Source organism: Rhynchophorus ferrugineus, unplaced genomic scaffold (assembly GCF_030347505.1).
Source record: "Rhynchophorus ferrugineus isolate W39M unplaced genomic scaffold, kcgeb_rfMv2 rfM1, whole genome shotgun sequence".
Taxonomy (NCBI): Eukaryota; Metazoa; Arthropoda; class Insecta; order Coleoptera; family Curculionidae; genus Rhynchophorus; species Rhynchophorus ferrugineus.
Genome location: NW_027472580.1, coordinates 58,501,085 through 58,519,088, shown reverse-complemented (window position 1 = coordinate 58,519,088; position 18,004 = coordinate 58,501,085). Strand labels below are relative to the sequence as shown.

At 33.2% G+C, this 18,004-nt stretch overlaps 1 protein-coding gene across 1 annotated transcript in view; it reads left to right on the top strand.

Moving 5' to 3' along the window:
- The first annotated feature begins 13,502 nt into the window (after positions 1-13,502).
- tkv (serine/threonine receptor kinase thickveins) overlaps positions 13,503-18,004 on the top strand; it is a 305,330-nt gene continuing 300,828 nt past the window's right edge. The window contains exon 1 of the mRNA XM_076408459.1: positions 13,503-13,624. The gene's annotated coding sequence lies outside the window, so the exon portion shown is untranslated. The remainder of the gene's footprint in view (positions 13,625-18,004) is intronic.

The window sequence follows — 18,004 nt, the reverse complement described above, 5'->3', positions numbered from 1 at the left end:
ATTGGGTATTTTGGACCCATTGTAAAATATCCATGAGACATAGACTAAATACACAAATTAAAATAATAAGTCTTCCTTGGACCATTTAAATCCTATATTATCCAACAGTGTATGAAGAGATCTACATCCCTCAAATAGATCTCAAATTTCTCAGCTTTCTATGAATACTTTCCAGACCAACAATTTCCTATTTTTTCGCATGAGGATAGTTTCTTTTCGGTGAAACCAAGATTATATTATTCAGTTTTAAGATATTTCAGTGACTGTAACCATACTAATATTAAGTTCAGCCGCAACACGCTAATACATATTGTCATTAAAATTCGCAGTAATATGCAATAAAAATGCTTAACTCTTTAAGGAATTTTACTAGAAAGAGGTGGCCTCCTTTATCTCGTTGTGACTGGAGGTGACTGATTAAAGACGCAATCTCTTCAGTCTGGCTTTGGCATTTTAAATCAGAGTAATCATAAGCAGCGATTTGATCACAACAAGTAAAGCGTTAAATCATCGTTTGGCGGTTTATAACCTTTAATTGTTATAACTAATATTTTGAAGAATACTAGAGACTTTTGACAACCGGACAACTTTCGAAGGCTGATTAATTTGTTTGGACGTATCAGGCAGCATTTCAATAATCTCTTTTTGATTAGAATAAAGTTAGAAGGAAAATATTGTAAGTAATTGCGGCAGGCAATACATTAAACATCTTGATGACGTGAGTTCACCGTCATTTTAAATAGACTATACATATTCTTTATCTGCTTGACTATTATGTGCTATTACAGAATACCCTATAGCTGTCCGAAGTTGAAGTAATAAAGAAAAATTAAAAGAAAAAGTTATTTGTAACGATTTAACACACACGCAAATTTAATTTATCAGCTGTTTCAACAGAGCACGAAACCCGACAGGTGTTATGCATGCTCCTAAACTAGATCAGAACGCGGAAATACAAACGTGCCGAAATAATCACCTCGTTATCAACAGAATCCGCGTTACGAGTAACCAGACCGGCCCGTAATAGACGGATTATTGCGTCCGTCATAACTGATACCAGCATCGGCTGGAAAAGTGAGACGGTCGGAAAGCAAAAGTGCCGCACGGTCATAATACCGATACCACCAACCGACGATGGTATCTGGCGCGGCCAGACGAAATTACCATCTAATTACCACCATGGCAACCGTGGCGCTTCCTGCACCGACCCGCCCGGTTCCCATAAAGAAGACAGACCCGGAAGGGCGCTACCGTTCAGACGGAAAAATCGGGCGGCGAGCGACGTGGAACGCGCCTTCTTCGTCTCGCAGGCACCTCGCCTGCACTTGTCCAAGCCGGAAAATGAATACGGGACCGTTTTTCTGCGATAGCCCGCAGGTTACGCGTCGAGGCTCCGGTCGGACACCATTTTCCTGATCGTTCGTAGACGAGATTTCGCTTCCTTTTCGATACATCATCGGCCATCGTCTGCAATAACGATGTATAGATTTTCCACATCGTAAATTTCTAGGCATTACGTCTCGGAATCATCTGTGAAATCATATTTATTGTACTGGTTTCTCATTCGGAAATTGCTCCCCTATGAAGCGCGGTAGCACTTCATCTTTCATCTGTTCTGTCAGTTAATCGAATATGTACTCATCTTGATTCGTTACGATATTTTACATGCTAACTTAGTTAAGTTACTTTGAAGTATCAAATTTTGTTTGAATTAAATATAAAGTGACTATCCTCATCATTCCAGATATAACATTTAACAAATTTATTTTAAAACTTACTATTATATGGTTAAGTGCGGCGATTTTTAGGATGTAGCTTTTAGCAGTCAATCTTTAGTAGGTTCCATGTAAAACTCACCAGGATATTCCCACCAACCATTAACATCTTAAATTGACACAAAATAATTTTCTTTTGAAATTACGCATAAATATCTAAAATAGCACTTCCAACTGATTCAAACTACGAAAAACTAATAGGAGGAAGGAAAGGAAATGAAATAGAAAATAATGACAAATTTAAGATGTTTTCAAAAGCACAATAAAGCCGTAATATCAAATTTGCTTAAATTTGGAAGTCAATAATGAAAATGCTACTGATGGCACAGTTGCAGGCTAGCAGAATCTGATAAAACACATATAATTGCAAGAAGCTTGTAAAACCATCTATGTTGGTGAATTGGCTCCATACTTTAAGAAAATGGGACAAAGGAAGTTATAACAGTGGAAACAATTCTGTGTTTGGTGAATGAGGGAACTGGAACTCCTGGCTTAGCTCTTCAAAAGTACTAAATTTAGTAGTTATAAATGCTTTCAATAAGGACCTCTCAGCTGATAATTTATAATAGCTATTCCGTGTGACATTGTTTATTATATATATTATACATATATAATAAAGCGCAGAAACCTCAGTAACTTTTGTTATTGTGAAAAAAAATGGATAAAAAGGAATTTGGCGTGTTGATAAAATATTGTTTTTTGATGGGAAAAAATACAGTTGGATAAAAAACTTGGCTTGATTCCGAGTTTCCGGACACTGCCCCAGGAAAATCAACCATCAGGGATTGGTATGCTAAGTTTAGACGTGGTGAACTGAGCACCGAAGATGGTGAATACAGTGCACGCCCAAAGAGGGTTTTTACCGACGGAAACATTAAATAAATCCACAAAATGATTTTGAATGACCATAAATCGAAATTGAATGAAGTAACAGACTCTAAAGATATCAACTGAACGTGTACATCATATCATTCACGAATATCATCCACCGTATTCTCCAGATCTGGCCCCCAGCGACTATTTCCTGTTCTCAGATCTCAGAAGAATGCTCGCTGGGAAGAAATTTTCGTCGAATGAAGAGGTGATCGCCGAAACTGAGGCCTATTTTAAAGTAATGGACAAATTGTACTACAAAAATGGTATCGAAAAGTTGGAGGATCGCTGTAATCAGTGTATCAGCCCTAAAGGGAATTATGTTGAATAAAAAAACGAAAACACCCATCTCTAGTCAGGCATTCGATTCGTGAAAACCTTCACGAATATATGCCTTGTGTGGCGTTCTCCCTTAACACCTTACGACACGCAAATACGTTGATTAAAACCCTACCCTCTCACCATTCACAGTAGGTAGCTGAAATACGGCAATCCCAGTCGTACCTCATGGCCTCTATCACCCGCAATATCCAAATTTCCCTAAACTGAAGCAATATCAGCAATTTGGTACCAGCCGGACAACCTAGTTAAATAAAACAAGAATCGACTATGACATTTTGGTTTGGAACTGTTGAATGAGGGCTATATTAGAGTATTAGACCTAGATCATAGTTGGATTCCGTAGGACCAAATGGGTATAAGTTTTGATTTGTACAGCAATATCTTGTTTTCTAAGCATAATTTAAATTTGAATCGAATAAGAATCAAAGCCAATTCATTTAGTTTACTTTAAATTAAAGTTGTTTTCTTCAGCAACTATATGCATCGGTCTATATCATCCCCGCTCGTGGGAGGTTGAAGGTTTGTTAGGAGTCAAAGTAAAGTTAGGTCTCTGCTTACTGTTATTGGTCAAGCTAAAATGCTAAAATTGGCATGTCGTCGAGTATGTAGCCACTGGTGATTTTTGTGGTAAACTATAAAATATCTGTAAAATAAAATTTCAATAGTGAAAATTGCGGATTATTCTTAATCCCTTTTTTAGTTTAACCTGCACTACTGTGTACCACACTTCATTAAAGACAGATATACTTCCAGGAATGCAGCCGTATTTACTTAATTATATGTATTAGTATATATCTTAATTTGTTGATTGGAAATTAAAATATAAAAAATAACCTAATGATACTAAAAAATTATGAGAAGCAAATAAATTAATATTCCCGTTTAATTTTATTTCGATTATAGAGAAATATCGAAGTATGCTAGTGTTTTATAGATGTTATTTTAATCATGTCATCCAGTTTCCCTATAATAAAATTAAAATATTTATGAAGAAACCCCAAATTTTACGGTGTTTTTACGGTTGCAGATTTTATTGTCACATTAATTGATGAGTATTTTAAATAAATTAATTAGCATATATTTTGATTAAGACCAGTATGTCAGAATCGTAAATAAAAAGAAAATATTTAATTAAATATCCTACTTTTAAAATATAGAGGACATAAATTCATTGGTAGAGCATAAATGAATCAGCATACACCTGTTACCCACCTCCGTTACACAAGAACGTGTCTTATACTTATAAATTGTGCTGTTAAACCGACTTAAAAATCATCACACCTGTGCCGAATCGGCCCACACTTGTTACCATTCTAGGGTGACGCGATTAGTAAGAATCTAGCAAGCGTTCACTAGCCGGGTTGCTACGGTGATTCACTTTATTTAAAACAGTCTAATCGCTATTTTAGTACGGTTAATTATATATTATGACGACCAATTTATTTTCTACATATTCTAAATATAATTCTAACTATGCAATATTTATAAAAATAAAACAAACCAAATTAGGGTAAGTCCGGGGAGTCTTGATATTTTTAGGATCCGTCAAAATTAGAGCTGTTTCTATAGATATAATTATTTGAAAATAAACTTTGAACTTTTAACTTTACACGATACTTACCAAAAATACAAAACAAATTATGAGATCAATATTATAATTTAATTTAAAAAAAATGTAATTGTTATAACGTACAAGGATTATTTTTCATGAGAATTCTGTTGTAGACTTGACTAGTCTGCTGCTACTAGTTCATTGGGTTTCTTTTACTTTTTTGTATTTAATTAACTTCAATATTATCGTGTCCAATCCGTAGTCGGTGGTTGTGGAGAATATATACTTCTCAACCTGTGGCTGTTGGTATCGCAGTATTTTGAATGTTTTATAATAAAATCTCGCCACAGTTGGTTATCGGCCACGACCTTTCTAGTCACGAGCAATGTCTATGATCTTGATATATACTTTCAAAGCTGCTAGCTGTGCAAAAGGCCGATTTCACCACAGGAGTATTTTTCGTTTACCTTTCATACGACTGACATATTCATGTATCATGGTCATCAAGACATGTTTATGTAAAGTAAATCTGTAGATTTGTTCCTCAACTGTAGTCTGATTGTCGCATTTTAAACGAACGACTTTCTAATACGATCTTTTATAATCTTTTACTACATGTTTGTATTAGTTTAATTTTTATCTTAAACCAATATTTTTTGTATTTTCTGTACATTTCCTTGTTGTAATGTCTTCAGCAGATATTAACAATGTATTAACTAGCTTTCGTCGAAAGTAATGACCATATTATAGATGTGCAACTAATCATTGATACTAAAATAATTCCATTTTGACTGGAATTTCTACACTACTTCAGGTCTTGCTTCATTTTGCTCTACTTCTCGTTACAAGAGCTGAACTGATTTAAATAGATAATAAAAACTAAATAAAAGAACCCTGTGAACTCTTCTGAATAGTGCCTAATAAAACTATATAACTATAATAATGTTATACAAAATATTATAAATTAATTCCTCTTAGTCTGTTTTCCTTGTCGTATCGTAGTTTGAAGTTATTTTATTTGTTTACTAGGAGAGTCTAATTCGTACTTACAGGGGAAAAATAATATGAACCCAATGCGATATATTACATTTTACTGTATGTTGGCAACACTGCTTCTGTGTAAATAATGCGACACGTATGTCTTGCTCAGTAACATATATATGCCAAGTTGTTGTTGGTTAAATTTTCTTCGACAGTTAAAACAAGATATTGGTCTGTAATGTATCAGAATTCGAAAAAGGGCAAACTCTAAGCTTCAAAAGAAGCGGTGCAACTATCACAATACATATACACTTGATTATTGGAAGAATGTGATATAGTCCGATGAATCATTGTTTACATTGTCTTCTACAAACAGCCAGGTTTATATACGGAGAACCTTAAATTTAGCCTACTATTTGTCTGCTTCCTACAACATAAAGAAGATTCCATTATGGTAGTAAAAAAAGCTGCTCCTCTCAATCGCATCACTGGTCGGATTGCTGCTGTATATTGCAGCCAAACACTATTAAATACCAAGATGAAAATGCACCAATACATACTACCAAAATGTTCAGTTTTAGTTTGAGGAATATCAAAATATCAAATATTTCCTTTGGCTAGCATAATCATCAGACCTCAACACCTAATCGAACCGGGGGGTTTATGGGGGTTTTAGAGTAGAAAATGAGGTGTATATATCCATATTCAACATCACGAAGCCATTGGCGAACCGTAAAAACACCTTAATAATAAATAAGTATTGTTGCATATGTCAGCTTTTTTTGCAGTTATAAATATACTTCACTCCACTAAGATGAAGTGTTTCGACCCTTCTGAGTCTTTGTTCCGCGCGAGTTTTATCCAAGAGTTGTAATACCTTTATATTAGCTTGAGTGTGACAGTTGTTTTCTTGAGTGATAGTCGGTATCTCAAGGTTTCGGTATAAACAATCATAACATTATTTATGTTACATTTCACGGAACATCCCCATAATGTTAATTCCGTACTTTCATATCGGTTTTTTTTAATTGCTTCTACAACTTATTATGTACGGGTATCTGAGGTTTAGTTCCGATTGACCAACATATGTTTTTGTATTTCAAAACTAGTTCGTTTCATTTTAATATTCTCCAAATGTATTTAAACAGAATCTACTGCCTTACATGTTCCTTAAAATATCTTAGTCACCGATTAACGCCCCCATGGAGATTTTTCTTAATAGTTTATAATTCGAGAATCTTAGCGACTGACGAGTGATGAGCTTCGAGATCGTTCCAGAAGATATGTCCCCTTACACAGCTTGGTCATTGGTTAATAATTTAAGAAAGAAACGCTGTTTTATATAAATAATGTTTCATAGTAAATATCCAAATATAAATTCTAAAACCCATGATTTTATTCAGTATCTATAATCAAGACTCATATTTCATGTTTATTAACTGTTAAACGTATATATAATGAGTTTCGAATAAATTAAATTACACCGTAAAATTAAATAATTTAAATGCTAGTTGGTGTACTTACCATTCGGAAACATATCATTGGATATGTATCGTTTTTATTAATGTTTTATGTAAATAAAGCTTTAATAAAAGCGCCCATGCTTTCTACAAATTCTAAATGTGCTAACTCAATGAAATGCCAGAAAAGCAAATTCATTAATATTAATGTGAGGCAGATTAAATTATGGTACATTTCTGGTTTAAAGTTTATAAAAAGTTGTACAATAACCATGTAAATTCGCCTGATTTCGATAAAAGTAATACGTCTGCGGACTACGCAAAATACGACAATCCTACACTCATCTAGTATATTTAACACCTACTAGCACTACGTCGAAAATTATTGTGGGACGTAATATGTACAGGTGTCAGATATATAATATGATGATGCTACTAACTTTTCCATTCTTGAAAAATTTATTTCATTGTGAATTTTATGGACTTATTATCATAAAACTGTCGGAACTTAAGAATTAATATACAACTGTTCACTACATGGCGACTAAATGGTATTAAATGCTTGCCTGTATTTTGGTAAGCGTTATCTATTGACAAAACTTTGAATACGTAAACAACTGTTCAACAACCAAGCCAAACTGTTGAATTCGATGCTTCTAATATTCTAAAATAACAGTTTTCCCTTTATTATTATTAAATTATTCGGTGTATACAAAGCTAATCATGGAACGTTCAAAATTGCATTTTCGAAATTTATTACTTTTACTGTCAAAGCTCATCAAACATTTTTTAGAATCTTATGGTGATGTTACATTCCAATTATCGGTTTTGATTTCAATGGGCCAAAAGTGGTGATTTTAATATCCGTGACATAGAACGACCACATGAAAAACAATTGAAAATTTAATTCTAATATTATTTCCCATAGAGTTACCATTTTAGTCTTACTATACTATGCTAAGAATCAGCAAGGTGTAATATATTAGGAGCGCTACTAAAACCGAATAATTTCATTAAATATATTAAAGAGATCAGAGTAATTTAACCAATTGGCGTAATATATTAAGGTCTGGCACACGGTTTCCAAATTCTGAAGATGTGTCAAAATGGATCGATGATGGGATCGCTATCAAACCAACATCCTGCGTTCGACATGGCATCACCATGTTACCGAAAACATGAAAAAAAGTTGCATAAAATGAAGAAAAATGCTTTAGTTATTATATAGTATATCAAATTTTCTTTAAAAAATAAAATTTTTCAAATTTTGTCTTTTTAAGGTGAAAAAATTATCGGAATACATGCAAGTACTTAATATTCATTACTAATTGATTCAATAGGCACTGCTTCTTGTTATTATTTACGCGGTAACAGAAACACTAGTTAGATATTATTTATTTATTTGATATGAATTTTAGATGGTTAACGAGGGGATGAACAGGAATATGTTTTAAGAAAAAAGTTAACAATAATCTGGAAATAGGAAGGAAATGTACATTATCTTCATGGTCTTTTTAAAAATATACCAGAAATGGATAAAAGAGGGGAAGACATGGTTGTTCTTTTTTTTATACCTTCTGAGCGCTGGTACCAGCCGCTTGTTCTTAGTTGGTAAATGCTCACTGACATAGTCGTGACGTCGCCACAAATAATTTCGCAGTAATGCACCTATAAAAACGCAGCCAAAATTTGAGATTAAAAGATTAAAATCTTCACAATGCTCAAGAACTAAATCTAGAAGCTAAAATCAGTGAATGAAAGCATGCTTTGTGTCAGCTTATAGCTTATTCACTAGAATTACTCATTTATGTTACTTACCTTATGACGTTTCATTCTCATTTTATTTGATTTTAAAAAATTAAAAATATCTAAATTATATTTTTATTATTTTTATACAAATCAAGCGAATCGAGCTCTTTCGTATTGTTAAAAAACAATAAACATGCCTTATGGTATTTAGGCAACGCTTATGTATTCAAATCAAGGCAAATTTATGAACATAAACAAACATTAACCACAAAAACTAGATTTAATAACAATAATTTCAGTTATAGCCCACTATAATCAAAATGGAGGGACAGTCCATTTTCACAAGCTAAGCCAATTTATTAACGTAAAATCAGTGAAATAGTTTACAATGAACGAAAATAGGTGGTATTAACTTGAGGCCAGATCGGGACTAATAAAGTGGACGCCTAAGGACCTCCCAGTTAAACTAGCAAGTGGCTAGTGGCTTCTAGCAAGACTGTATTGGTGTGTGTACCGTGGCCTTGAACATATCGTAGTGGTGACAGTTGTTCGCTTCTTAGTGTTCCCAACTGTTCAGAGTAGAAATTCAAATTAAGAGTCTGAATGTATGGCATCAGCTGTTATATAGTATAAAACAACAAATATAACAAACGCACAGGCGCATCAGCGACGAGTACTTTCGCTTGACATTGCCGTGAGGAGTATACTTTTCATTATACATCCAACTTATTTTTGTTATTCAGCATTTTTCAAATGCTTCTAATCTTCTCTAATAATATCTAATGAATCTTTGATATCTAATGACATTGATATTGGAATGACTAATTTGACACGGAATCGACGACACTAAAACTACGCTTTATTGCATATTACAGTATCAGAACCTTAAACGTTTCTTATTTTCAACCACCTAGCTTTCTAGAGTTTTCATCTTTGTCGAAAGAAAAACTAAAACATAGCTTGTTTTTTCTTTGCTGGTCTCCATCTTTGACGCGAATTCAAACAAAACTGAATCAACCATTCACAAAACTGCAAAATAAATTTGGTTAGTATAGAGTGACAGCTTTGTCAGTATCCACCGGACTTTTCCAGTGTGAGATAAAATTTATTAAGGACATCTGTTGAAAAATTATATAATTATTTTGGCTAGACCAAATATATGATCAACTATTAAGCTATTAAATCCGTTTAATCTAACTAACGTAGCATCATTTAACAAAACATGAATATTGATCAATTTCAGTTTAATGTATTCGACTAATGAAAATAAGAAAAGAACGTATTTTTCATGGTGATTCTAAGATGTTGTGTTCTTTGATATAAAACAAAATTATGGGTTAAATATGACAATATTTTAAACAAATTATTTCCTTCGTTTTAAAATGTTTCCCAGATTCCGCGTATTCTAAAATTTACGTTACAAACTTGTTATCTTAACAAATAATTTTTCGGTATAATTATATAAAAAACACATATAAATATTTATCAAAACGTTTTATAACCCTATTAGATTAACTAATTATCTGTACCACTCAATCTGTTATTTATCATCTAATAAAATTTTATTGGGTAATTTAAATGCAAAAATATATTTGAAATACTATCAATTCCATTAATTACATTAGCCAAATAGTGTTGTTTTCTCAGTACCATTCATGATTTTAACTGGGAAAATTCTCACTCACTCAATAATGTGTTTACGGCATATATGCAAAGAATGTCGAACCATTATGGATACTAATTACACAATAAATCTGTATACTTAATCGCCCATTGAATTACAAGGTAACCGTTTTAGGAATTAATTCACTGGATGAATTATTTTAATAATTAAGAATATATTTAAATGATCAAAGATTTCCTAGATGTTGTTCAATATAGCTTTTAATTGGTTTCTATGTTTTCGTATCGAGTAAATTCGTTAGCATGGAGCTAATTCTAGTCTCGGTAATATGTTTCAAGTTTACAGCCAGTTATTTGATCTTGAGTTTCGTCGGCATTATTTTTTACTTTTAAATTTAATTATTCAGATATTTTGTTATTTAGATATATTTGAGCAGAATATATATATATATATATATATATATATATATATTAGTGTATCGCTTATTTCCTTAAATAAAATAGTATTTCCAAATAAATTGATAATTTGTGTTCCAACGCCTTCATATTTGATAACTAGCGCAGTCAGAAGAATTCCATCGAGGTCATAACACTGTTCTCTTTTGAATTTCTGTAATTAACTAGAATCAAATTAATTATCAAGAGATAATACTGAATGATGATGAAAAGAAGACGGGTTGATGTTGCATCGACAATCGTTTCGCAGTTAGTTGGAGTATTCCTAGGTCTACTTAAGTAGAGTTCGGCCGAAAGTATCGAAGCTTAAGCTGTAAGCCGAAAGAAGGTGCATTGAACGTGCTCAAAAACCCCTAGCCTTGAAGAATTCCAATTAGAAAACATTCAAGTTTTGTAAAACATTGCTAGTCGGTGGATTCTTGGCACAAGTATAACAATTCAAGGTGTAGGGACACCAAACTGAGGTTGTTGTGAACTGACATAGTCTCCTGGAATTTGAACAGAAGCTTGCATTTTATGTCAATGGCCACCAAAGGAGGATTGTAGTAACTCAGATTTTTAGCCGTAGACTATTGGAATTTGGAGCAGCCAAAAATTAGAAAGCCATTTCATACGTGATAATACCATAATAATTTGGGTAGGAACAGTGCTATTCAGAATATCAACAAAGGGAAACAAGCCGACGAAGGTACAGATGATACAATTAATTTTACAACTGTAAGCTATCAAGACGTTGCAAGAACCACGAGACGTCTAGACATAGTTTGGTTTATGTCCTAATGGATTTAAATCGTCACTGTTGTTTTGTATCACCGTTCAACAAGTTGCCTCTTCTTCTACTACAAAAAAAAGTATTTTTTAGTAGATTAAGAGATTTTGTGTATATTAAGTGTCAACTCATTTACAACATTTCCTTTATATTTCGTAACATTTTTATTTATTTTTCTCCGTAACACATCATTTAATAAGTCTTTAACTAACTTGATACATAAAAAGTTACAGTAATTTTAGCAAAACTTTTTGAAAATAACAAAAAAATTTGTTATTTTCAAAACTGAATGAAACAGTTTAAGTATTTTGTGTAACATATAACAAACATCTTAAATACAATTTTTATAGGAAAAAGATAATTTCTTTTTTTTGTGATAGATGGCCACATATTAGATAATATTCGGTAGAGCCATTCAAGCAAGATAACAGTTAATAGGACATTTTAGATATTTGTTTTACTCAGTTAAAAGTTAGTATGTTTTGAGACTTTAGAGAGTTTTTTAAACACTTTGTTTTCTTAATTCCGAAAAAGAGAAAATACAGTCTTATCGAAAACTGACAGGCATTTATAAATAAGTGCTTAAAAGTTTTGGCCATAAATTTTTTTAAATATTTTAATTATCCGCTAACAATGCGCTAATACCCAAAAACATAATATTATCAAAAATAATACGTTAAAAAATATTGTTCTTTTATTATAATAAATTAGTTTTTATGCGGAAGTTGATTAGTTTTAAAGCCGTCTCGATATTTTGGCCAGTATTCATCCAAAGTTCTGTCAAAGCTGACTGGGTGGGCCTCCATATCTCACATGCCATCTTCTCCTTTAGCGAATCTCTTTTTGCTTTGGGGTTTGGGGCACCTGAAACATAATTCTGTCTGGTTTGAATATAACTTTAATATTGCTCTTTAGTAGTACAATCCCAGTGCGATCTCTTGCTCCTTGAAGATACAGGAGGACAACTAAGGAAACTTTTTTGGTCTTATTTTCTTCTCTTTTCTTTTTTATAGTAAGTGAACTTACTGAATCTTATTGCTCATTTGGAAGATCTTTTTATTTATATCCCTGAAGCTCAAGCTAATTGTGTAAAGAATGGGATGTGGTTAAGCTGTATAAATTAAGGAACTCAGATAATTTATGGTGTGAAGCCTGAAGCTATCAGCCTGTAATATTGGTCTTCTGTAAACCTGATATCCTAGTTGACCATAGTCCTTTCGTCCAACTAAAACGTCCAAGAAGGAAGTATCAAAGTTATTTGCGATTCTCATGGTGAATTGGATATTTCAGAAGATTTCAGTGACATTAAATGAGAATTGAGATGAGCCAGAAATTGGTTGAGTTTGTCCCATCTATGTTTCTGAATGAGAAAGGTGTTATCTAGCTGTTTAATGGTTTAGTGGGGTACTGGTAAGTGCAGTAAGTCTTTATCAATCATACAGTAATGACATGCATTTGCTTGATTGGGATAATGTTGATTATAAGGGCTTCAGTATCAGAGCTCCCACTCTAAATCTGTTATGATTAGGAAACGTCGTTTAGTCAATAATCTCAAATCCTCTCAATCCGGAAGCCAATAATTTAAATAAATACATTTTACAGAGTCTAGAATCAGGTTAGTTAACACGCTGGGTTCCTGGAAGTTCTGAAATCGATCTACTTTCGTAATATATGCCTCAAAATAATTCGTAACATTTTTGTATCCGTGATTTATTTACATAGTTGCTTAGAGTTAATCTTTTGCATGTGGGTCAATCACCCTATCGGTAACAAACACAGTAGCGAAACCGATTATTCGTACATCACAGAACTGGCGCCGTCCGCACCTCACTACCAATAGCAGAAAACAATATTAACCTCGATTTTTCGGAACGCACTCGGGCCAATTCGAAAATGCCACATTGCTGGCCTGAAGGCAATCGACGACGATTCGCGAGTGTTTGTTATTGTTTTGAATAGTATACGTGAAATCGGTGTGGATGCATCATTAAAGCTTCCATGAAAGTTTTAGTTTATTGGTATTCAGCTGACTGAAGTATAACACGTAAGGGGGTCTTCACGCAATATCGCATTAATTTATTTTTATGCTGCATCTAATATTGTGTGTTTTAACAAACATAACATCTTCTTTTTATATTCTTTATTTTGTTTTGTAGGGTATATGTAACAGGTCAATTGAAAAATCCTCGGCCTACCACTGTAAAACATATCTTTTTGGCAAAATTATTTTTTTTTATTCAACATAATTCCCTTCAAGGGTGATACACTGATTATCGATCCTCCAACTTTTCGATACCATTTTTGTAGTACGATTTGTCCTTTGCTTCAAAATAGGCCTCAGGTGATCACCTCTTCATTCGACGAAAATTTCTCCCCAGCGAGCATTCTTTTGAGATCTAAGAACAGGAAATAGTCGCTAGGGGCTAGATCTGGAGAATAGGGGGTATGAGGAAGCAATTCGAAGCCCAATTCATGGATTTATACCATCGTTTTCACTGACTTGTAACACGGTGCATAGTCTTGGTGATGTAGCACTTTCTCTTTCTTCAAATGTGGCCGTTTTTCAGCGATTTCGTCCTTCGAACGATCCAATAATGCTATGTAATAGTCGCTGTTGATGGTCCTTCCTTTTTCAAGGTAGTCAATGAAAATTATTTCATGTGCATCCAAAAATACAGACGCTATAACCTTGCCAGCCGACTGTTGCGTATTCCCACGCATTGGAGCGGGTTCAGCGTATGCAGTTCACTCGGATGACTCTCGATTGGATTTCGGAGTGAAATGATGAAGCCTTATTTCATCCATTGTCACATATCGACGCAAAAACTCGCGTTTATTATACTTGATCATCTTTAAACACTGCTCCGAATCATGAACTCGTCGTTATTTTTGGTCAAAAGTGAGCTGGCGCACAGCACCCACTTTGCACAGAGCTTTCTCATACCCAAATATTCATGAATGATATTATGCACACGTTCAATTGATATCTTTAGGGTGTCTGCTATTTCATTAAATTTCAATTTACAGTCATTCATAATCATTTTGTGGATTTTTTAATGTTTTCGTCGGTAACAACCTCTTTTGGGCGTCCATTGCGTTCACCGTCTTCGATGCTCATTTCACCACGTCTAAATTTAGCATACCAATCTTTGATGGTTGATTTTCCTGGGGCAGTGTCCGAAAAGCCAAAATTTTGCTTCAACTGTATTTTTTCCTTCAAAAATCAATATTTTATCAACACGCGAAATCCCTTTTTATACATTTTTTTCACAATAACAAAAGTTGCTTCACTCAAAATGCTATAATTGACAAACTAATGATCCGACATCTGTCAAATTTATACACGCATCTTTTGATGATTAGGACTAACTAAAAAACATATGGATATATTTTTAGTAGCGCCATCTATGTGTCACGCGGGGACACATAGATGTATAGTTTATATAGATGTATATTCTTTATGTATAGTTTCTCGAAAACTTTCGAGATTATCGGTAATAAACTTATAGGCCGGCAGGAAGTCACATCTTCTGGTATTTTTCCTGGTTCAAGAATCATTCATATTTTACCTACTTTCCAGATGCTAGGGTATTAATTAATTCGTAGCATAGCGTCAAATATAAATGTTAATAGTTTTATACCCTTTTTTGATAGTTCTTTTAAAATTTTACCAGTAATTAAGTCATAACCAGGAGCTTTTTTAATATTAATCTCTCTCATTATTGTTTGTTTAACTCAATATGTCCAATGAATATGAATATGAATTATGTTTGATTTTAATGATTCTCCTGGACCAATCCATAACTTCTTGCGCTTGGAATTTCCGTAGAATATTCGCCCAATCGCAATATACCATATAAAACCTCCTATATTTTTGCCCGCTATGCGCGGTGTTAATTCGGTAATTCGTGTGCTAGTCAATTTTCTCCTTTTGGATCTTCCCCGTCGCATGCGAGCGCCTGGAAATAGTTGAATCATCAACAGCCAAGTGGTCCGAAAATTCTTTGAGAGTTATAGCTGTGTTTTCGCCCGATATATCTTGTAATTAACTATTTTCGAAGTTTTATTGACTCTCAGGTCGTTCAAAATCTCCTTTTTGAAATCGTAGAAATCGGCAATTGTGATATGACGGAGCAGATTCATTATAATTTTCTAAAAGCGTTTGTTAGACTTCATCAACAGTTTTCTTTAAATCAAACAACAGAAGTAACGGATGTGAAAAATGCAAATTACCTACATGTATGCATGATTACAATGCTTTTACAGTCTTGGACACATTTACTGAATTCGATTTCTAGAATTTTGTTAAAGCCTCTTTCGATTCAAGCAATCTGCTTAAAACGATGTCCTTGGATATTAAATTGAGTAAATGGTCAGTCCGGCGTAGCTAAATGACCCAAATAGGGCGGTTGTCGGACGAACCGTTCTCTCGAAGAAACAATACAGTTTGATACTCCATCCCGGCGTCTTCAAGCTTCAAGCAAACAACAGAAAGTTTGGTTCAATATAAGGAAATCATGAGAATACCACTATTTTTTTATGTCAGTATTTTGATAACTGAGGTTTAAGCGCGACAATACGTCCCTTAAATACTTAAAAATAATGCGATTAATTCTATACACATGTTAATCTAAGAAATTGTTGCATTAGTACCAGGTTTTAAACATGACGATTCAAGGAGAAAGATTGAACGTAGAAGCGTTTACAATATAGAGCTTTCTTTGATATTAAAACAAGATTGAGCCGGCATTCCTATTTTCGATTTAACAAATCACTACACCATTACCTTCAACCTAGCAGAATTGAATCATTTGTATAACAAGGAAAGAAGATAAGTTGATGTTAAATTGCCGATCGTTCTAAAACAATATAAAGTATTCCCTAATCAACACAATTTTCTAAGTTTGGGCGAAAACATCACAGGACTAATTTTCGATATTTTCGAACTTTCTCATAATAGCCGTCACCTATTTGAATTTAATCACTCCTAGTCCATAGATTGCTGAAGTTGAGGATCCTGCTGGAGTTTAACTGGCCTTACCATATTTCTAGGTGTAATGCCACAAAAAGTGAATTGGAGTTGCTCGAAATATTCCTAACGGCGGACTATTAAATATTGAGACCACCAAAGCTTAGGAAACCAGTATATCCCCTGGATATACATTTTATTACAACTGAAAACATTCGAGATGAATCGGCGTTGAAACTAAATGGAAATGATTTGTTCAAATTCATAACTTATACATTATATGTTATTACTATATACACATAAATTAGATATTATAATCAATACAAGTTGTTATTAAACATGTTATTTTTAGTACAATAATATAAATCTCAAATTAAAATTAAATATTTTTCTAAAAACTGTAACAATTATAAACGTTAAAACGTAGTACATTTTATTAACATTATACTAAATCTCTTTATATCTCGAAAATCAACCTAAATACCATTGCAACCTGAAATATTTGATCTATTTACACACAGTATTTATGAAACAATATTTCTTGTCCGTTATAATCAGAATTTTCGATGGTTTAGATTCAGTGTCAGTTAAAATTTAAATGAAAAAATCGTTCCTCATTTATTGACGTCATCCAAGCGTAAGAAACGCATTTAGGCAAATGCTCAGGCACGATCACGCTCCGCTTGTTTTATTATTATGTTTCCTATTGTTCAATTGACCGTAAATGTGCTTGTGATGAAATTGGGTATGAAAGCTATGGCTGTATTCATATTGAAGCGTTGGAATTTATCTTACAGGGCAAGTGAGAATTAATTAACATTTTTAAGATATTTTCGATTGAGGACCATACAAAAATATGGAATTTCCTGTTTTTTGGCAGACTATTTTGGGGATTTGATTTTTATATCATTTTTCGTTATAAATTGTTATGAATAATGATACATCTTATTAATTGATCTTTCACTTCTCATTTCTTGGTATAGATTGAATCTTAAATGTTTGATAACATAATCGAGTGGTTCGGTGTTATCTCCAAATTGCAACAACATTTCCAAGATTTTCTAGCTATTTATAATGTTAACACTTAAATATTCTAATCGTATTTCAGTTCCATCACCTTAACACGTAATAAACATATTTAGCTACAGCACCTTAACCATTTTTGGAACGTTCAGGCAATTTTAACATGCATCTAGTGCATCCTGAATTGAATATAGCCAGATATCCTCATATAGGTTTCAGAATGAAAAAGTAGTTAATGACACATCACTCATGGAGTCTCCTGTCTGACAGATACATGGCATCACTGTTGACAAACTTACGCAAATACTGATTTCTTTCACTTATTTATTTGGTACCAAATTACATATGGTAGACGGGAACGGTATGGTAGAACTTTATATTTTATAACTGATTTATAAAATAGTAGAAACTAAGTTTCGTGTGCGTTGAAAT